Raw genomic sequence first — 22,158 nt, 5'->3', positions numbered from 1 at the left:
TCTTCAGCCCCTGCAGGAGCTCAGAGGTGACCTTGGGGTCAGATTTAGCTCAGGTTTAATCTTAGCCTTTTCCATGAAGCCAATTGAGGTTTTTATTTTGTTTGGGTTATTTTTTTGCAAGGAAGTCTGTACCTGATATGTCTTTGGTAATTGTATGACACTGAGAGAGAAGGAGAAAAGAATTGTCACAGTGCAGGAGAATGAAACAGTTTACTTGAAGAGGGATTAGTGGTTTGCAGGCAAAGTCATTTCAGAAACCATCAGAGGAGATCCTGCCTTTCCACTCTCCCTCAGCACAGCCCTTGCAGAAGCACCAGAAGTTTTGTAATCCCAGTCTTTGCCCGCTGGAACAAGTTAGGGAGGGCTCCCAAGAGCTTTTCAGCTGGGAGATGTGAGGGGGGTGGCAATCTCTGAGTGGAAACTTCAACAGCTGCACAGATGATGTGAGTCGAGGGCCTCCAGACACTGTGGGTGCTCAGCTCTCTGCAGCCTTTCCCCCATCATTAATAGGCTCTCTGTGTTTCAGGGGTCTCATTAACAACATGGCAGTGATAAGCAGTGAGTTGCAGAGTGCCACTGCTGGAAATGGCACTACTTCAGATCATTGCTACAGACTGCTGTAGTGTTATTCCTCTCCCAGCAACAGTTTCATTCCAGTCCATCTAGATCCCATCAAATATTCAAATGCAAACAGATATTTAGCAGCAGTAGAAGGTGGTTTGGTGGTGATGACTCAAGGGTTCCATGTGTTTTCAGTCATTCCCTCCATCCCTGAGCTGTTAGCTTTTTTCTGACTACCAGGAGAAAAGGAGAAACTTAGCAATAGATAGGGGAGAGAAAAGGCAGCAAACATCTAAACCACAGCTGAGCAATATGCAGTGCACTTCATAGAATCAGTCAGAGTTGGAAGGGACCACAAGGATTCCAACCCTCCTGCCATTCAGGCTGCCCACAGCCTCAGCCAGCCTGGCCTTAAACACCTCCAGGGATGGAGCCTCAGCCACCTCCCTGGGCAACCCATTCCAGCCTCTCACCACTCTCATGCTCAACAACTTCCCCCTCACATCCACTCTGACTCTCCCCACCTCCAGCTTTGCTCCATTCCCCCTCATCCTGTCACTCCCTCTTAGCCTAAAAAGTCCCTCCCCAGCTTTTTTGTAGTTCCCCTTCAGATCCTGGAAGGCCACAAAAAGGTCACCTGGGAGCCTCCTCTTCTCCAGCCTGCACAGCCCCAACTCTTTCAGTCTGTCCTCATGGGAGAGCTGCTGCAGCCCTCTGAGCACCCTGGTGGCCCTCCTCTGGACACACTCCAGCATCTCCACAGCCCGTTTATAATAGGGGCTCCAGAACTGGATGCAGTACTCCAGATGGGGTCTCACCAGAGCACAGTAGAGAGGGAGAATCACCTCCCTTGACCTGCTGGCCACACTTCTCCTGAAGTCTCCTGGATCTGGTTGGCTTTCTGGGCTGCAAGTGCACACTTTGTCCCCAGAAAAGTGTTTTCAGGGTTCCTGATTTCTTTAAAGCTGGTTATATTGTGATTTGAAGTACAAAAGCACCATACCTTGGAGTCTGGTTGCTGCTGCATTTGATCTCTTTCCATCTCATGTCGTGCAGATTAACTGTAGTCACTATTTGTCTTCAGCCCTTCCTCAAAGCACACAAATCTTGAGGAAAAATCTTTTGCCTTCCTCTAGATCTTTGTTATTTGGCTATTTTCTCACTTATCTAGGAGTTGCCCCTGCTGGACCTGTCACCAGCACAAATAGGGCTTATTCTCAGGGACAAAAAAATGAGTAACCAAGTTCTAAAAGAGAGCAAAATGATGGTGAGTGCCTATGAAATCCACAGCACTCCCTCACATACTGTCAGGGCTCACTGTCAGCACAAATACCAGGTTGCCACACTCTGTCTGGTAAACAGCCTGAAGAGATTAGCCCAAAGGATATGGAGAGAGACAAGCTGAGGTGAGGTCTCTCATGAGGAGCAGAGAGATGGGGATGCTGGGCAGTGAAGGCTGGCAGGAGAAGCAGCAGCATCCCCACGGCTCACTCTGGAATGGCAGCAGAGCAAACCTGAGGGCCAGATTCAGGCCAGCTCCTGCAATAGTTAAACTGCAAACAAGATGCATCCAACTCAGACACCACAGCTTCTTTGTCAGGAGAACAGAGGTGGGCGGCCTCGGAAAGTAGGTGACCTGACACCACTGAGCTCTCACTCCTGTATTCAGGGCATGGTTGTTCACACCTCCATTTCGGCAGCAAAACCAGGTTGAGAAATTGTACCATGGGGCTGTTGGTTCCTGATCTCACACCATCACTCACCACCCCTTCCATTGTGCCAGCAGGGAGGAGTTATAACTTGCCTCTTAAGCTGCCTTTGCCTTCAAAACTACTCCTCAGGTAGCCACCAACCTCTAAGACTCAGAGGCACTGTCCTGAGGCTGCACAGGCTGTGGCACAGATTGTCTAGGATGAACTTTGTGCAACAAACCACCAGCATCAGCTCTGCTCATCACAAGTCCTTTATCATAGGCCCAGTTTTCTCCACTCATGTAATGCAGTCATTTGTGAATCACAGAACCATGCAGGTTGGCAAAGCCCCTCCGGAGCACCAAGTCCAACCCAGAGCCCTACTCTGTAAGATTCACCTTAAACCAAAGCCCTAAGCACCACATCCCAACCACCCTTAAACTCATCCAGGCTGACTGACTCCACCACCTCCTTGGGCAGCTCATTCCAGTCCCTGACCACTCTATTTTTTCCTACTGTCCAATCTAAACCTCTCCAGTCTCAGCTTGAGGCCATTGCCCCTTGCTTTGTCTCCAATGATCTGTGAGCAGAGCCCAGCAGCAGCCTCTCCACAATGTCCCTTCAGGTAGTTGTCGGCAGAAATGAGGTCTCCCCTCTTCCTCAGACTACTCATCCCCACTTCCCTCAGTAGCTCCTGATCAGATTTATTCTCCAGGCCCTTCCCCAGCTTTGTTGCCCTCCTCTGGACCTGCTCCAGCACCTCCAATCAACAGGTAGAAGACCACAAACAGAGGGCACTTGAAGAGGGGAAGGGAGATGCAGAGAACCAAGGCAGCTGAACACAGACCACTGTTGCTGGAAACAGTAATGGGATGGCATTCTTGCGGGTGGGACTTGTAAGAGTTATACCTTTCTGTTGGAGAATTTGTCTCACAAAGGGCAACAAAGAGAACTGAAAGCATTTTTGTTCCCATTCCCTTTGTGGCAGGAATCAGTTTCTTTTGCAAATACACCCTGTTTTCCCCAGCCCTCTCTGAAGCAGGCAGGCACAAATTCCTCCTGCTTGCACTGCCTATTTGCTGTTGCTTGTTGCTTTAAGCTCCTTTGTGATCTCTCTGCAAAATATTTTCAGCTGCTTCTTTGGGGAGAAACTTTCCTCCAGGCAGTAATGGGTAATAGAGTAGTGCAGGACATTGCAGCAAATTTCATCTTGTCCAAAAAGAAAATAGTAGCAATAATCATAATGAAACCCAAGGATGTAAGGTGGATGTGGACTCTCATTTGAATTCCTATTTGCTTCCTTAACCAATAATGCTGTTATCCCTGCTGTGAAAGGAAAGCCAATACATTGCAGATAATGATGGCTCTTATTTTTTTTCCTGTGGTCTGCCTATTCTCTGCATTCTAATTTTCACTGTTAACTCCCAGACACATCTAATGTTTCATAAAAGGCAATGATCCATCTCAAATTCCTTGGGACATGTCTCATTTTCTGAAAGATGTGTGTTGTTTACTGCTGGCTGAGGAGGGGAGAGGGGGGGAAGAAAAGATCTTTTTTCTTGCTGTTGGCCTTTCTATCCCAGACTTTATCACAGAGTCACAGAATTAACCAGGTTGGAAAAGACCTTTGAGATCATCAAGTCCAACCTCTCACCTAACCCTTCGAATTCACTAACCCATGGCACTAAGTGCCTCATCCAGCCTCCTTTTAAACACCTCCAGGGATGGATTTGTACCTCTTTAAGTCCTGACAGAGAAAGCAGAAGAAGTGTGGACCCTCATTTGGTGGAATTTCTACCCAATCAGTTTTTTCTTTCACTGTTTTCTTAGGCTTGATCCTACATCCTGCAAATCACAGAATCAAGCAGGTTGGAAGAGACCTCCAACCGGGCACAATACTGTAGGTGTGGGCTCACCAGGGCAGAGTAGAGGGTGTGGAGAACCTTTTTCAACCTATTGGCCACATTCTTCTTAGTGCACCTCAGAATACCATTTGCCTTCTTGGCCACAAGGGCACATTGCTGGCTGATGGTGCTCCATCAGTGTTCAGTGTCCTTGCCTGATACAACAGGGGCACTAAATGTGAGGAAGGTCTCAGAAGGTCCCTGAGTCACAGATAAAGCACATCCATGTGGTGTTCCCAGCACACATGCACAGCCCATGGCCCTGACAACAAGATGTGGCTTGGGCTGACACAAGGATACCCAGAGAAAGCCAACCCAGTAAGCCAGCTCCTCTGCTCTGGGCCATTACAGAGACCAACCCTGATAACACTCAGGCATCAAAGTCAAATAAGTAGCAGCTTTATGGAGGATTTTGTGTATCGACCTGTAAATAGACAAACCAATTTTGCCTGACTCCCTTAGGACAGTATTGATATTTTCTCCTGTAAAACCTACCCTTCTTTTGTGTGTATTTATCAAGGGCAAGGTAAATAAGTGACAGGCCTCGTGCTTCCTAAGCCTAGCTCTGGAATGAACTGTCAGGGATTTTGTCCCTTATTTCCTTTGCTCCACTTTGGTCTCAAACTCTTATTATAAAGCAATGAATCCAAGTGTTTTAGCCATTCTTTATTGATTTGGTTAAATATGGGATTGATCCAAAGCTTTGGTAGTTGCTCAGCCCCCAAGATGAATCTCTTGGACTTCTTAATTATTCACATTAAGACCTGTGAGCTTCTGTAAGGAAACAGAACTAAGATTTAGTGTACATCTTTGGGTCTTTAACCACTGCTTTCAACAACAGATGGACAACCCCCTGGTGAGGATTGTCACCAACCCTGGAGGTGTTTAAAAGTCATTGGAATGTGGTGCTTGGAGATACAGTTTAGGGTGAACCTAGAGCAGGGTTATTGGTTGGACAGGGATGTGCTGGAGATGGTCCAGCAGAGTGCTATGAGGGTGATGAGGGGACTGGAATGCTGCCTGATGAGGAGAGGCTGAAGGACCTAGTCTGGAGAAGAATCATAGAATCAAGCAGGTTGGAAGAGACCTCCAAGCTCAGCCAGTCCAACCTACCACCCAGCCCTAGCCAAGCAACCAGACCATGGCACTAAGTGCCCCAGCCAGGCTTGGCTTCAACACCTCCATCACCTCCCTGGGCAGCCCATTCCAATGCCAATCACTCTCTCTGACAACAACTTCCTCCTAACATCCAGCCTAGACCTGCCCTGGCACAGCTTGAGGCTGTGTCCCCTTGTTCTGTTGCTGGTAGCCTGGCAGAAGAGCCCAAACCCACCTGGCTATAGCCTCCCTTCAGGTAGTTGTAGACAGCAATGAGCTCTGCCCTGAGCCTCCTCTTCTGCAGGCTGCACACCCCCAGCTCCCTCAGCTTCTATTCATAGGGGTTGTGTTCCAGGCCTTTCAGAGAAGACTGAGAGAGGTTTGATCAATGGTTATAAATATCTAAGGCCTGGGAGTCAGGAGTGAAGGGACAGGCTCTGCTCACTGCTCCCTGGGATAGGACAAGGAGCAATGGATGGAAGCTGCAGCACAGCAGGTTCCAGCTCAACATAAGAAGGAACTTCTTGACTGTAAGGGTCCCAGAGCACTGGCACAGGCTGCCCAGAGAGGTTGTAGAGTCTCCTTCTCTGGAGCCTTTCAAGGCCTGTCTGGATGTGTTCCTGTGTGCCCTGAGCTAGATTGTGTGGTCCTGCTCTGGCAGGGGGGCTGGAGTTGATCTCTCTGGGTCACTTCTAACCTCTGACATCCTTTGAGCCTGTGCTTAAAAAACACACCTCAAAACATAGGACCTATAAAATATTTTGATACTATCGTACTGCAAACTCTTGTGCCTGCCACAGGTACTGATCAGCTTGGTTTGAAGGAAAGAAAACCTCATTGTGGTGCATATGTGCAGAGCCATGGGAGCCTCTAAACCTGCCAAAGTGATGTCTTGCTGGGTATTGATATACAGCAGGGTGTGCAAATCCCTTTGTTGTTGTAATATAGATTAAGCCCTGGGCCTTTGTGATCCTGCCACAGATGATGTTCTAGCTGAGAACCATTAACCATTTCCAGAAGTTGCATTCTGCAAGGCATGAGTCAGCTTCCGAGAAAGCATGAGCTGTTAACTTATTTTTAATGCATCTTCAGCTTCCTAAGCTCTAGCATCGAATCTAAGCTGTTCTGGGCATCCTGCTGGCTAAAATTGTACTCCTCCTTTTTACCAGTAGCTGAGATTTCGATCTACTGCACCTGCAGGAGTTTCAGTGCTCAGAAAAACATCAAGCATCATAAGAGTTGGAGTGTTTCATTGGGTTTGGCGTAGAAGAAAAAACAAACCCAAACATATTTCCATCCATTTCCTCCAGAATGTGGGGTTTGATTATTGGAATGTGTCCAGAGAAGGGCAACAAAGCTGGTGAAGGGCCTGGAACACAAACCCTATGAGGAGAGGCTGAGGGAGCTGGGGGTGTGCAGCCTGCAGAAGAGGAGGCTCAGGGCAGACCTCATTGCTGTCTGCAGCTACCTGAAGGGAGGCTGTAGCCAGGTGGGGTTGGGCTCTTCACCCTGACAACCAGCAATAGAACAAGGGGACACAGTCTCAAGTTGTGCCACGGTAGGTCTAGGCTGGATGTTAGGGGGAAGTTGTTGGCAGAGAGAATGATTGGCATTGGAATGGGCTGCCCAGGGAGGTGGTGGAATCACTGTCCCTTGAGGTCTTTGAGCAAAGACTGGCACTTAGTGCCATGGTCTAGATGACTGGATAGGGCTGGGGGCTAGGTTGGACTGGCTGATCTTGGAGGTCTCTTCCAACCTGGTTGATAATATGATTCTAAGTGCCTCAGCCAGGCTTTGCTTCAACACCTCCAGGGATGGTGACTCCACCACCTCCCTGGGCAGCCCATTGCAATGCCAATCACTCTCTCTGACAACAACTTCCTCCTAACATCCAGCCTAGACCTCCCCCAGCACAGCTTGAGACTGTGTCCCTTCGTTCTGTTGCTGGTTGTCATGCAGAATAGCTCAACCCCACCTGGCTGCAATGTCCCTTCAGGTACTTGTAGACAGCAATGATGAGTGAAAGCTTTCTCCACAATGTGCAAGTCTTCATTTCTGGAGTGATTGAAAACCTGCCTGGACACTGCCCTGTGCAACCTGCTTTAGGTGAACCTGCTGGCAGGGAGGTTGGACTCGATGATCTCCAGATGACCCTTCCACCAAAATCCCTCCATAACTGCCACTTGCAAGTGATTTCTTTGGAGTCCCCAAAGCAGCTGAAGAAATCATGCTGACCCTCTGTCCTTCTGCATCATTACCCTCAACATGCTTTTTGCTCCACATGGGCATGTGCCATAACATGGACAAACACCAGGCAAAGTCAGTCTGTGGAGGAAGTGCTGTTTAAACCCAGTGCTAAGCTGTTTCCACATGAGCAGACTAAGAGGTACAGAGGAATCACAGATGAGAAGGAAGTTAGTTATCCTGAAACATTAATCAGCACTGCCAGCACAGCTGCTTGACTGGGAAATGATCTTTGAGGCCAGAGCTGTTGCTCTTGGCTGCCAGTTTGGAGCTCATCAGGTGGAGACGAAAGTCAAGGCATTGTGTGAAATAAAACAGCAGATGCAGAGAGACTCCCTCCAATTCTGCCAGGCTGGGTTTGAAAGTGTTTTACTTTGCTGCCTTGATCCAATCCCATGTGGAAAGGTGGTGGCTGTTGGACAGTAGTTCTCCTACCAGTTGCTGTGCTGCTAGATTCATAGAATCAGTCAGAGCTGGAAGGGACCACAAGGAGCAGCCAGTTCCAACCCCCCTGCCATGCCCAGGGGCACCCTACCCTAGAGCAGGCTGCACACAGCCTCATCCTTCCTTCCCTTAAACACCTCTAGGGATGGGGCCTCAACTGCCTCCTTTGGCAACCCATTTCAGACTCTCACCACCCCCATGGTGAAGAACTTCCTCCTCAACATGCAGTCTGAACCTACCCACCTCCAGCTTTGCTCCATACTTTGCTCTGGGTCAAGAGTCTGCACCAGGGTGGTGGTGACAGTATAGACAAGGAGCAAACTGGCTCTTAGTGGTGCCCATTTCTGGTTTTGTTATTATCCAGATTTCACTGCTGATGAGGATGTTCCCAGAGAGATGGAAGCAGTTTGGGGGTGAGGGGATATTTGACTTTTTATTTGCACAAGAGATCATAGAATCAAGCAGGTTAGAAGAGACCTCCAAGCTCAGCCAGTCCAACCTAGCACCCAGCCCTGTCCAATCAGCCAGACCATGGCACTAAGTGCCTCATCCAGGCTTGTCTTGAACACCTCCAGGGACAGCAACTCCACCTCCCTGGGCAGATGCAGGAGTCCTGCTAATTACTGGGCTCTGTTTCCAGAGGGATATGGAGACTAAGATACATAGCTGCTGTTAGCAATGTCTGCTTTGTTTTCCAAGTCTGCTTTTGTTGTTGGGTTTGTTCTGGTTGTTTGATGTTGTGTCTTTTTTTTTTGGTTGGCTGTCTAATAAGTGCAGAGAATCTACCAAAGTCATTACACTCAACAGGAAATGGCTTTGGGCCATGGCAAGCTGGGGATGTTTTCAAGCTGGCAAGTGAAAATGAGATTTCTGCATGCTCTTTCTCAGCCCTCTGTGCCTCCCATTTTCCCCCTCCAACCCCCCTTCCCCTTCCTCCCTGGCTTGCCCTTCGCCACACAGTGATGTGAATCTGTCGTTGATGGATGATATCCAAGCCCAGGTCCTCTGCCTGTTGTCAGATGTGAGTGACAGGCAGATCATGACTGCTGCACAGAAAGTGGCCTCAATTTTATAATGTTTAACAAAAGCAATTTCTCATCTTAGGAAGTAATGACTGGGGGAAGGGGAAGGAGGAGAAAAATAATGGCTTGCTGCTGAGATTTTGGCTTGGAATCCTAGAATCAGTCAGGGTTGGAAGGGAGCACAAGGAGCATCCAGTTCCAACCCCCCTGCCATGTCCAGGGACACCCTACCCTAGAGCAGGCTGCACACAGCCTCAGCCTGCTTGGCCTTAAACACCTCCAGCCATGGGGCCTCAACCACCTCCCTGGGCAACCCATTCCAGCCTCTCACCACTCTCCTGCTCAACAACTTCCTCCTCACTTCCACTCTGACTCTCCCCACCTCCAGCTTTGCTCCTTCCCCCCCGTCCTGGCACTCCCTGACAGCCTAAAAATTCCCTCCCCAGCTTTTATGTAGCCCCTTTTCAGATCCTGGAAGGCCACCAGAAGGTCACCTGGGAGCCTCCTCTTCTGCAGACTGAGCAGCCCCAACTCTTTCAGTCTGTGCTCACAGCAGAGCTGCTGCAGCCTCTGAGCATCCTCCTGGCCCTGCTCTGGACACACTCCAGCATCTCCACATCCCTCTTGGAATAGAGGCTCCAGAACTGGATGCAGTACTCTTTGTGCTTTCATGGTTCCCAGTGCTGGCACAGTCACCATCCTGCCCTCATGGTTACTGCCATCTTTCAAGAGCTTGAGGCTGAGGGTACAACTGCTCTTCCCAACTGCTCCTCTGTCAGGCTCTTCATTTGCTCCATCCAGCTCACATCATTAGCCAGCATGAAGGGAAGAAAATGCTCCCTTATTAAACATAGAGGATCTTCTCTGCAGCTAGAATCTTTCCTGGCCCCAGCTTGGGATGGGGCTGGATGCTGACAGGGTTCCAGGAGCTCAATGTGACAGGGTCTGTGCCCATGGTCCATGGGGAGATAACAGAAATGGAGGAACAGCAGTGATGTATCAGTGGCAAAGACTGGGGAGCTGGTGCCCAGAGCCAGGGAGCAAATGGCCTGTTCAGAGTACAGTTGCTCCTTTTGGCTCCTAAAGCCATTGATAATCCTTTTTTAATTGGCTTTTCTTCTTCTTTTCCCCCATCACTTGCCCATACTACCAACCTTACTGCTAGTCCTCAGGAAGGTAACATCTGGGAATAGTTTGCCAGCCAAAATGCTAGGGGTGAGAAATTTAACAGGTTTCAGGCTGGAGCTTGCTGGCTAAGTTTATCAAAAATATTAAGCAGTGGATGTGCCTAAGAGATTTGGTATCCTTGGAATCCCCTTTGGACCTGTTTCCTAGGTTGCTATCTCAAAGCACTCAGCAAACATTTAGCCTGTAAGCCCCAACAACTAGCAAGCTGACATTATCTCTTATGGTTTTTATCTAGGGAACCTTAGACACATGAAAGAGTTGGCCAAAAATGTTGCTGCCAATGAATTCAGTGCAGCCACTAACTGCTTCAGGAGAATCATAGAATGTCAGGGGCTGGAAGGGACTTGGAAGGATCATCTGTATACAACTACCTGAAGGGAGGCTGTAGCCAGGTGGGGTTGGGCTCTGCTGCCAGGCAAGCAGCAGCAGAACAAGGTGACACAGTCTCAAGCTGTGCCAGAGCAGGTCTAGGCTGGATGTTAGGAGGAAGTTGTTGTCAGAGAGAGTGATTGGCATTGGAATGGGCTGCCCAGGGAGGTAGTGGAGTGGCTGTGGCTGGAGGTGTTGAAGCCAAGCCTGGCTGGGGCACTCAGTGCCATGGTCTGGTTGATTGTGTAGGGCTGGGTGCTGGGTTGGACTGGATGAGCTTGGAGGTCTCTTCCAACCTGGTCGATTCTATGATCTGGTCCAGCCTCCCTGCCAGAGCAGGATCACCCCGAGCAGATCACACTGGATGCATTCAGACAATTCTTGAATATCTCCAGAGAGGGAGACTCCACAACCCCCCTGGGCAGCCTCTTCCAGTGCTTTGTCACCCTCACAGGGAACAAATTCTTCCTCATGTTCACATGGCACCTCCTGTGCCTCAGCTTCCACCCATTGCCCCTTGTCCTGTCCCTGGGCATCACCCAGCAGAGCCTGGCTCCAGCCTCCTGCCACTCACCCTGCACATATCTGTAGGCATAAATGAGGTCACCCTTTAGTCTCCTCCTCTGCAAGCTAAAAAGCCTCAACTCCTTCAGTCTCCTCTCATAACAAAGACGTTCAGCTTCCTTAATCATTGTTGTGGCTCTGAGTATGTGTTTCAGTGCTCAGGGTCATAGACTCCTTTGTGCTCACTTACACCCATTTGTGGCTTACAAATGACTCCCTCTTAAGGGAGCTGGTCCCTTGGTTTCCAAGTTGCTCAATGTGACCTATCAACTGCTACCTCTCATATCTCCAGTCAGCTGGCATAGGGTGGTTTTATGCCTTTGACAGCTAGAAGGGTTTAGGAATGCAGTTAGTGGGAATTTAATGGGCCAACAGCTGCCAAACACCACCACTTCCCAGTCACACACACAAAATCATAGAATGCTTTAGGTTGGAAGGGACCTCAAAGATCATCCAATTCCCACCCCCTGCCATAGGCAGGGACACCTCCCACTAGAACAGGTTGCTCAAGGCCTCATCCAACCTGGTCCTGAACACCTCCAGGGAGGATGTGATCACATTCTGTGCTTCTGTGCTCCACATCCTCCCTGAGCAACCTGTGCCAGTGTCTCACCACCCTCTAAAGAACTTCTCCCTAACATGCAGTTTCAATCTCCCCTCTGCCAGTTCAAACCCATTCCTCCTCATCTTGTCATTACAAGACCTTGTCACTGGTCCCTCCTGTAGCCCACTTCAGGTATTGGAAGTCCTTTCTCCATTCTTCTCTGTGCCTGCACCAGCAGCACAGGACTGGCAGAGGTAGGGATTGTGGCAGCCCATGTTGGGATGCAAAGAGGACATTCAGCCTTGGCAACACAACAGACCTCCTTCCAAATATCTCCACTCTTCAGGCATACTGTTTCATGCAGATGCATTTTGCCAGCTGCCTTGTGGGAATTGAGTGGCACTTATCAGGGACAGAAAGAACTAAAGCAGAGAGGGAGAAACCTGCAGAGCTCCAGGGAGTTTTGCACTAGTCAGAAGTAGAAAGCATCCAGAGGAAGCAAACAGTTGTTAATGAGAGCCTCCACATGAACTTCTTCTGCTTGCTCTAGGATTTTGTTTTATCTTTTGGTTACAATTAGCATCCACTTCTGAAAATACAGTGTGCAGCTCCACAAACCTTCAAAGCTCTTCACCTTCTAGGATAGCTACAGCATTCTTCTAGGGAATAAGCAGTCATTTCCACCTTGTAGAACAAGAACATAGCTTCAACAAGTTTTACTGCTCTAGCAGTAACCATGGTAGTAGCTAAGCTGGTACAAGAGCTGACAGAACGACTGGATCAATGTTCTGTCAGGAGGAGAAAGAATTGCCACATAGGAAACTCTTTAAATGTTCATGAACCACCAACTGTGAGGCATTTTTAAAGAAGCATAGAATCAAGTAGGTTGGAAGAGAGCTCCAAGGTCATCCAGTCCAACCTAGCACCCAGCCCTGGCCAATCAACCAGACCATGGCACTAAGTGCCCCAGCCAGGCTTTGCTTCAACACCTCCAGGAACAGCAACTCCACCACCTCCCTGGGCAGCCCATTCCAATGCCAATCACTCTCTCTGCCAACAACTTCCTCCTAACATCCAGCCTAGACCTCCCCTGGCACAGCTTGAGACTGTCCCCCCTTGTTCTGTTGCTGGGTGCCTGGCAGCGGAGCCCAACCCCACCTGGCTACAGCCTCCCTGCAGGGAGTTGTAGACAGCAATGACATCAGCTGTGAGCCTCCTCTTCTGCAGGCTGCACACCCCCAGCTCCCTTAGCCTCTCCTCACAGGGCTCTGCTCCAGGCCCCTCCCCAGCCTTGCTGCCCTTCCCTGGACACCTTTCAGCACCTCAACAGCTCTCTTGAATTGAGGAGCCCAGAACTGGACACAGCATTCAAGGTGTGGCCTGAGCAGTGCGGAGTACAGGGACAGAATAACCTTCCTTGTCCTACTGGCCACACTGCTCCTGAGCCAGGCCAGGATTAGATAAGCTGCTTGGTAGTGTTTGCTGCATGGTAGTGTTGTTGCTCAGAGCACCTGACCCACATGGCATTGTGCAGATGTATTTCAGCTTCTCACAGGTCTTAGCACCATGCAATCCCAGAGTCAGATTTACGCAGGTAGCCGGGGCTGGACCTTGTGTGTATTTGCCAGGACTATTTGTTCAGGTCTGCTGCTAAAAGCAGTGAGTAGATGGTGGAGAATTACTTCTGCCAAATTTAAGAGACAGCTGAACCCAGAAAGCTTGAAGGTAAAGTTCCATGTAATTGTTGCAAATATTGATTCAGTCTCACGACTGCTACTGGAGCTCTCTGGCACCAGAGCAGAGAAGAATGATGCTGACACCAGACCACTGTCTGGATTGCAATAAATTCCATTCTAGGCAAAAAATACAATCCCAGAGACTTTTGAGGGGACAAGTCAGGAGGTGAAGTCTGACTGTGGCACAGACCTCTCCAAATCAGATTTTGGCAAGATCTGTAACAGGAGAAATACTTCTTGCCTGTGGCTATTTATGCAGCTGTGCCTCTTGAACTGTTTTTTGCAACCTCATCAGTATTTGTCAACAGTTCTTCAGCTGAAATAATGCATGAACCTCGTGCATTGATCCACTGGCTGGTCCTGGGTGAGCCAGAAGCAGCATGTTGAATTTCCACTGCTAAGATTCCAAATGCAATTTCCTCCTCCTTGATCTTATGTGGACAGCCCTGTAAAACCTCCAGCAATAAAAGCTGGCGACTTGCTGGCAGAGCAAGCAAAAGGGTGACGACTTATTTAACACCCTCTCAATCTGCCTGCTCAAAGGCCTTTTCTTTTTGTATTTACTGCAGATGAAAGGCTCTGGGATAACCAAACAAACTGTTGGGACTTATCCAGACTGAATGAAATCTTAGAAGCCTTCCCCTCTTTTCTGGTGAGCAAATCCTGGCCTCACCGAAATGAAAGGCAAAGCTCCTGTTGCTTGAATGAGGCTTTTAGTCATTCAACCCCCATGCTCCCAGCAATTACTCCATGGCCTGACACCTTCCTTTCTCACATGATGAATTCTTCCTTGTTCAAGGCACAGAGAGGCCTCAGCACCAACTGTGTGGAGCAAGCAGGGGCAAGGGTAAGGCGGGCTGAAATGAGATGCTCCACTGAGCCAGCAGGTTTCTGTCCGGCTACCCTGCATTGTACCCTAGCAGGCAGCCAGGGCTGGTCTCTTTGGGGTTGTTTCAGAAGCTGCTGGGCCTGAATAAAGCTATTTGTAGGCTGTAAACATTCAGGCTTGACAAAATACTCTGTCAGAGTAGTTCTGCCTATTACCATGGGGTCCTGCCTCTTCTAATGCAGGTTTCAACATGAGTCAGCAGTGTGCCCAGGTGGCCAAGAAAGCCAAAGACGAAAGCCAAAGGCATCCTGGCTTGGTTTAGAAACAGAGTGGCCAGCAGGAGCAGGGAGATGATCAGCAACCTGTGCTGTGGCCACACCTCTAGTGTTGTGTTCAGTTCTGAGTTCTCACTACAGGAAGGACACTGAAGTGCTGGAACACATCCAGAGAAGGACAATGAGGCTGGAGAGGGGCCTGGAGCACCTGGGCTATGAGGAAGGGCTGAAGGAACTGGGGGTGTGCAGGCTGGAGAAGTGGAGGCTGAGGGGAGACCTCCTTGCTCTCTGCAACTACCTGAAGGGAGGTTGGAGTGAGGAGGGAGCAGCTTCTGCTCTTTGGTGTCAAGGAACAGGACCAGAGGAAATCCTCATGAGGTATATCAGGGCAGGTTTGGGCTGGATGCTAGGAAATATTTCTTCATTGGAAGAGTTCTCAAAGCTTGGGATGGTCTGCCCAGGGCAGTGGTGGAATCATCAACTCTGGGACTGTTCAGGCAACCTGTGGACCTGGTGCTTAGGGACGCAGTTTAGTGTTGATCCTTCAGTGCTAGGTTGAAGGTTGGACTGGATGATTTTTGAGGTCTCTTCTAAGCAGATTTAATCTGTGATTGTTGTGCTTTGCTGTCTGCATTGGGTAGCAGAAATAGACACAACCATCTGTGGAAAAGCACCTTCCTTTCACTGTTCTAGTGCTGCTTTCTCTTCCTTTCAGGTTCTAATCATTGTCACTGAATTAAGTGGAGCAACCTAACGTAATTATCTAATAAATAGTGGCATACCAAACCTTCATGGCATTTTCTGCACAGCAATTATAGATTGATTAAAGCAACACATGGCACCTCTTGTGTTTTTCCACACAGTGCCATGTGTGAAAGCTTCCACCTTGGATATTAATGGATGAATCAATTAAACAGTTAATAGCTTCAGTTCAGATAAACATTGAAGTGAAATCTATGCCTTGTTAGACTAAGTGAAAGAAATAAAGTACTGGGAGTACTGGTAGAGAGTAGACTGAAGATGAGGCAGCAGTGCCCAGGTGGGCAGGAGAGCCAAAGGCATCCTGGGCTGGCTCAGGAGCAGTGTGGGCAGCAGGACAAGGGAGGTTCTTCTGCCCCTGTGCTCAGCACTGCTCAGGCCACACCTGGAGTGCTGTGTCCAGTTCTGGGCTCCTCAATTCAAGAGAGCTGTTGAGGTGCTGGAAGGTGTCCAGGGAAGGGCAGCAAGGCTGGGGAGAGGCCTGGAGCAGAGCCCTGTGAGGAGAGGCTAAGGGAGCTGGGGGTGTGCAGCCTGCAGCAGAGGAGGCTCACAGCTGATGTCATTGCTGTCTACAACTCCCTGAAGGGAGGCTGTAGCCAGGTGGGGTTGGGCTCTGCTGCCAGGCACCCAGCAACAGAACAAGGGGGGACAGTCTCAAGCTGTGCCAGGGCAGGTCTAGGCTGGATGTTAGGGGAAAGTTGTTTGCAGAGAGAGTGATTGGCATTGGAATGGGCTGCCCAGGGAGGTGGTGGAGTCACCACCCCGGGAGGTGTTGTAGCTTAGGAGATTTTAGGCATTTGTGAGAGAAACAGGAGGCAGAGAAACTCAGGGTAACCTCAGGAAAGTGAACCCAGAAGAGGAATATCCATCTCTAAATGTCCTAGTCAGCATCAGAAAGACCACCACACAGACCATTCTAGGGTGAGAAAATCCAAGGCATCCTGCCCTGGAAGTTTTTACCTGTTCTTCTCCCTTGGTGCACAAGTTCTGGCCACTTTGAGCATACCTCAGGTGAAAAAACACTGTGACTGGGAACACAAACCCTGTGCTTCTAAGAAGTCCAGACCCAGGCTTTTATCTGGTCTGAGCAGCTTGAAACATCACCAGTTTCAAAAGCCCTACAGAAAATCAGCCACAAGATAAAGTGCTCTGCTATAATATGAAGCAGCAAGAAGATGTGCTGGGGAAGCTTGAGAACAGCCTTACAGCTCAGCACAAGGGATTAGCAAGGGCTGGAATTGCTTTTACAAGCCTGGCTTCTTGTTAACCTTGTGGTGCACACAGATTCTCAGCTCCTCAGCAGCTCTGTGCAAGCACCACAGGACCAGAGACAACTTTTGAGAGAGGGAGCAAGCCTGTGAAAATTTAGTTCTTACCAGCAGTGTAAAGGAAGGAAAAATCAGGTGGCATTTCTCCCAAGCTGAGGTATTTCCCTGGCCCCACAAACTACTTTCTTATCCAAACAAGACTGTGAAGTGTCTTCCACTAAAGATTTTGCTGCCTGAAGGGCTAGGTAAAGAATGGATGTCTATGCACGCACAGAGATTTGCCCAACAAGCCCATTTTCAGAGGACATAAAACCTGAGGAGGTTTATTTAACACATTGTCTAGCCTTGTCCTTAGCACAGAGCTGTGTGCAGCATCACAGAGCTCCACTGAGCTGTAGTTAGTAGAATGAGTTCATTAATTTGTGAGTATTGTTCTCTTCTCCCTAGCAACAAGTGGTAGGATGAGACAAAACGTCCTCAGGTTGCACCAGGGGAGGTTTAAGTTGAATATCACAGAATCATGCAGGTTGGCAAAGTCCCTCAGGGTCAACCTAGAGCCCTACTCTACAAGATTCACCTGAAACCACAGCCCTAAGCACCACCCTTAAACACATCCAGGCTGGCTGACTCCACCACCTCCCTGAGCAGCTCATCCCAGTCCCTGACCGCTCTCTCCGTGGAAAACTTGTTCCTAGTGTCCAATCTAAACCTCTCCAGTCTCAGCTTGAGGCCATTCCCCCTTGTTCTGTCTCCAAATCCCTGTGAGATGAGCCCAGCAGTAGTAACTTCTTTGAAAGGGCTCTCAAGGGCTGCCCAGGGAGGTGTTTGAGTCACCAGCCCAGGAGGCATTAAAAGATGCAAAGATGTAGTGCTAGGGGTCGTGGTTCAGCAGCAGGCTTGGTGGAGTTAAGTAATGTTTGGACTTGATGTTTGGCTGGATGTTAGGAGGAAGTTCTTCACAGAGAGAGTGATTGGCATTGGAATGGGCTGCCCAGGGAGGTGGTGGAGTCAGCATCCCTGGAGGTGTTGAAGCTGAGCCTGGCTGGGGCACTTAGTGCCGTGGTCTGGTTGATTGGCCAGGGCTGGGTGCTAGGTTGGGCTGGCTGAGCTTGGAGCTCTCTCCCAACCTTCTTGATTCTATGATTAAAGGTCTTTTCCCACTGCAAGAATTCTGTGATTCCATAATTTGATCTGGGTTTATGACAATGTCTTCAGCAGTGTGCAAAAGATTCCCACCTGTTGGAATGAATACTGGGACAGCTGAGGGAGCTGGGGCTGTTTAGTTTGAGGAAGAGGAGGCTGAGGGCAGATCTCATTGCTCTCTACAGCTACCTGAAGGGACATTGTGGAGAGACTGCTGCTGGGCTCTGCTCACAGGGAACTGGAGAGAGAACAAGGGGGAATGGCCTCAAGTTGAGGCTGGGGAGGTTTAGATTGGACACTAGGAAAAAGTTTTCCATGGAGAGAGTGGTCAGGGAGTGGAATGAGCTGCCCAGGGAGGTGGAGTCAGCCAGCCTGGAGGTGTTTAAGGGTGGTTTGGCTGTGGTGCTTAGGGCTGTGGTTTAAGCTGAATCTTGTAGAGCAGGGTTCTAGATTGGACTCGGTGCTCCTGAGGGGCTTTGCCAAGTTGGATGTTTCTGTGCTTCTGAGGTCTAAGTTCTCATCTGCTGGTTGTGCCAGTTCCCAACAACATTCTCACTGCATCCACATGGAGAGATGTGACCTGGTGCAGCAAGCAGTTCTGGTTCATTGACTGCTGGGATGTGTGGCGTTCTGACAGTGAGCAGTTTGCAATAACCACGGATCATGAGTTAGGGCTTCAATATATTATAGACAAGAAACCATCATAAATGAGAACAGTTGCACTGAACTCAGAGCAAACACCAAAGGCAGACCTTTCCTTTGTGTTTTTTTTGTGACCAGATCTAAGAGAAGTGCAAGACAAATAGATAGAAATCATGGCTCAGGTGTTACTGGATCCAGTGCTGCCCAAGGGTTCCTGAACACCAGGTCAGATTTGGCACCTGCTCCCTGCTGACTCCACAGGATTTACTGTGGCATGAGATTTCTGGGCAGATATTGGACTCTGCCTCCAGCCCAATCATGACAGCAAGGCAGAAAAGTACTTGAGGAAAAAAGCCTAACTTATCCCCATGTACCTCAATGCCCTTTTTTTTTCTCCCTCCCCACTCCTCTTTGCCCTTTTATTCCCCCCTCCCCACTCCTCTTGGCCCTTTTTTCCCTCCCTCCCCACTCCTCTTTGCCCTTTTTTTTCCCTCCCTCCCCACTCCTCTTTGCCCTTTTTTTTCCCTCCCTCCCCACTCCTCTTTGCCCTTTTTTTTTCCCTCCCTCCCCACTCCTCTTTGCCCTTTTTTTTTCCCTCCCTCCCCACTCCTCTTTGCCCCTTTTTTTCCCTCCCTCCCCACTCCTCTTTGCCCTTTTTTTTCCCTCCCTCCCCACTCCTCTTTGCCCTTTTTTTTCCCTCCCTCCCCACTCCTCTTTGCCCTTTTTTTTCCCTCCCTCCCCACTCCTCTTTGCCCTTTTTTTTCCCTCCCTCCCCACTCCTCTTTGCCCTTTTTTTTTCCTCCCTCCCCACTCCTCTTTGCCCTTTTCCCCCCCTGCCTTTCCCAGCACAACAGCCTGCAGGCCTGCTGAGATTCACCTGTTTGCTTCAGTGGGAGGAAAGCTCTGTTAGATTTCTTTGTGGGAACTCTCATAGCTCTTAGAAGTTGTCAGGAATAATTAAGAAAAATGGGAATGTGAGTCTCAGTGAAAGGCATAAATCAGCCTCACAGAAAGCTCCACATTGGAGGGGAGAAACAAAGACCTGCTCCAAAGTCATTTATATGCTGTAGCTCCTAAGCACCAATATTTCTTTCCTCTGAAGAGGTCATAGTTTCCTGAGGATGGAGAGAAGACAACATCCTCTTGTGGCTGGTTAGCAACTAAAATGCTGGCTGCCTGCTTTCCCACCACCTCTGGGCACTTGTAGTCTATGTTTCTGTTTGAAATCTGGGCTTCACTGGCTTCTGTATTGAGTGACCCCTGCCTGATAGCTCTTTGGAAACCTCTCTGCTCCCCAAAACTAAGGAGTTTAAGAGAAGGCTGGATGAGGCACTTAGAAATGGAGATAAGATGCTAAGTGTTGTGGTGAGATATAAAATGGAGATGAGATGTAAATGGAAGTAGGATGCTGAATTTTGGGGTGATATTTAAAATGGAGATAAGATGCTAAATGTTGGGGTGGGATGCTAAATGTTGGGGTGAGATATAAAATGGAGATAAGATGCTGAATGTTGGGGTGAGATATAAAATGGAGATAAGATGTAAATGGAAGTAGGATGCTAAATGTTGGGGTGAGATATAAAATGGAGATAAGATGCTAAGTGTTGTGGTGAGATATAAAATGGTGATAAGATGTAAGTGGAAGTAGGATGCTAAATTTTGGGGTGATATTTAAAATGGAGATAAGATGCTAAATGTTGGGGTGGGATGCTAAATTTTGGGGTAGGATGCTAAATTTTGGGGTGAGATATAAAATGGAGATAAGATGCTAAGTGTTGGTGTGAGATACGAAATGGAGATAAGATGTAAGTGGAGGTAGGATGCTAAATTTTTGGGGGGATGCTAGATTTTGGGGTGAGATATAAAATGGAGATAAGATGCTAAATTTTGGGGTGAGATATAAAATGGAGATAAGATGCTAAATTTTGGGGTGAGATATAAAATGGAGATAAGATGCTAAATTTTGGGGTGAGATATAAAATGGAGATAAGATGCTAAATTTTGGGGTGAGATATAAAATGGAGATAAGATGCTAAATTTTGGGGTGAGATATAAAATGGAGATAAGATGTAAATTGAAGTAGGATGCTAAATTTTGGGGTAAGATATAAAATGCAGGCAGGATGTAAAATGGGGTGAGATGCTAAATATTGGGGTGAGATGCTAAATATTGGGGTGAGATGCTGAATTGATGTAAGATGTGTCCCTGCCCATGGCAGGGCAGTTGGAACTAGATGATCCTTGTGGTCCTTACCATCCCTGACTGATTCTGTGCTTCTATGCCATGATTTAGTTAATTAGAAAGATTAGGTGATAAGTTGGACTCAATGACCCTAGAGGTCTTTTCCAACCTGGTTAATTCTGTGATTGTACAGCCCTTACAGGAGTGATTCTGGCAGAGCAATGATCATTTACTGTGCTTAGCTTGCCCTACAGGTGGAGATGACACATAGCAATGCCCTAATAGTCACCTGAGGAGAAGTGACCCTGCTATCCACTCTAAATTATAAAGGCCAGAGGAAGGAAGGCATAACACAGGCTTCCACCTGGGTGGCCCAGAAAGAGAGAGAGAGGACTCTGTTCAGCTCAACCACTCTGTGCTTGGTGTTTCAGGATCTGGACTGACAGCCCAGCTCAACCCCAGGCCAATTTAACACATTCTCTGTGTTGCTACCACACATTTTGCTGGTTGGAGCTGGTGCTTAGGTTTAGACCTAGTTAGCCTCTGCCCAGTACACTTCTGCCACATGCCACCAGCTGTTATAAATGTGTTTACTGCAGTCAGTGAGCTGAGCATTTCATTACAACTTGCAAGTTACATTGCTCAGTACACCTATTTCTAATGAGTTCAGAGTGATAACTAACACCTGCTTCTGCTCTGCAGAGCACCTTCTTAAGCTGCTATGCAGTGGGCCTCATGCTCCTAGCCCAGGAAAATTCTGGGTCTGCTGTTCTGAAGAGATGATACCCTGAGCAGTTCTGTGATCAACCATCCCACACACTGTCAGAGGCTGGAAGGGACTTCCAAAGCTCAGCCAGTCCAACCCCCCCTGCCAGAGCAGGATCTCCTATACCAGATCACACAGGAACACATCCAGGCAGGGTTTGAATAGCTCCAGAGGGAGACTCCACAAGCCCCCTGGGCAGCCTGTTCGAGGGCTCTGTCACCCTCACAGGGAAAAAATTCCTCCTCATGTTTACTGAAACTTCCTATGGCTCAGCTTCCACCCATTTCCCCTTGTGCTGTCCCTGGGCATCACCCAGCAGAGCCTGGCTCCAGCCTCCTGCCACTCACCTGCACACATTGATAACCACTGCTGAGGTCTCCTCTCAGTCTCCTCCCAGCAGCACAGCCCCAGCTCCCTCAGGCTCTGCTCCTAACAGAGCTGTTCCATTGCCTCCATCTTTGTGGCTCTGTGCTGGGCTCTCTCCAGCAGTTCTATGTCCCTCTAGAGCTGCGGGACCCAGAACTGGACACAGTACTCCTGATGTGGCCTCAGCAGGGCAGAGTAGAGGGGCAGGAGAACCTCTCTTGCCATACTAACCACAGCCCTTCTAATCCATCTCAGAATGACTTTGCCCCTCCTGGCCACTAGAGCACATTGCTGACTCATGCTCAACCTCCAACCACTAGATCCTCAAGATCCTTTTCCCCTTCACTGCCTTCCAAGAGATCAGTCACCAACCTCCACTGGTCCCTGGGGTTGTTCTTTCTCAGGTGCAAGACTCTACACTTGACCTTCTCCTGACACGAGAGCCAAAAGCTGCTCAGCTCCATGTGTGTAGGCTCTCAAGGCATTTCCAGACTCTGGTCTACTCCAAACCAGCTGAAAGGACATCAAAAGTGGTGTAAGAAATCAGGTTTTTTTGTTTGATTG

The 22,158-nt window shown here is 48.8% G+C and overlaps 1 long non-coding RNA gene across 1 annotated transcript in view; it reads left to right on the top strand.

The window, feature by feature from the left end:
• The window catches only part of LOC135182726 (uncharacterized), a 93,286-nt gene that overhangs the window by 37,350 nt on the left and 33,778 nt on the right, over positions 1 to 22,158 (top strand). The gene's annotated exons all lie outside the window — the stretch shown is intronic.

The sequence above is a fragment of the Pogoniulus pusillus genome, chromosome 17 (assembly GCF_015220805.1).
Source record: "Pogoniulus pusillus isolate bPogPus1 chromosome 17, bPogPus1.pri, whole genome shotgun sequence".
In the NCBI taxonomy this organism is placed as follows: Eukaryota; Metazoa; Chordata; class Aves; order Piciformes; family Lybiidae; genus Pogoniulus; species Pogoniulus pusillus.
This window is presented reverse-complemented; position numbering and strand designations above follow the sequence as displayed.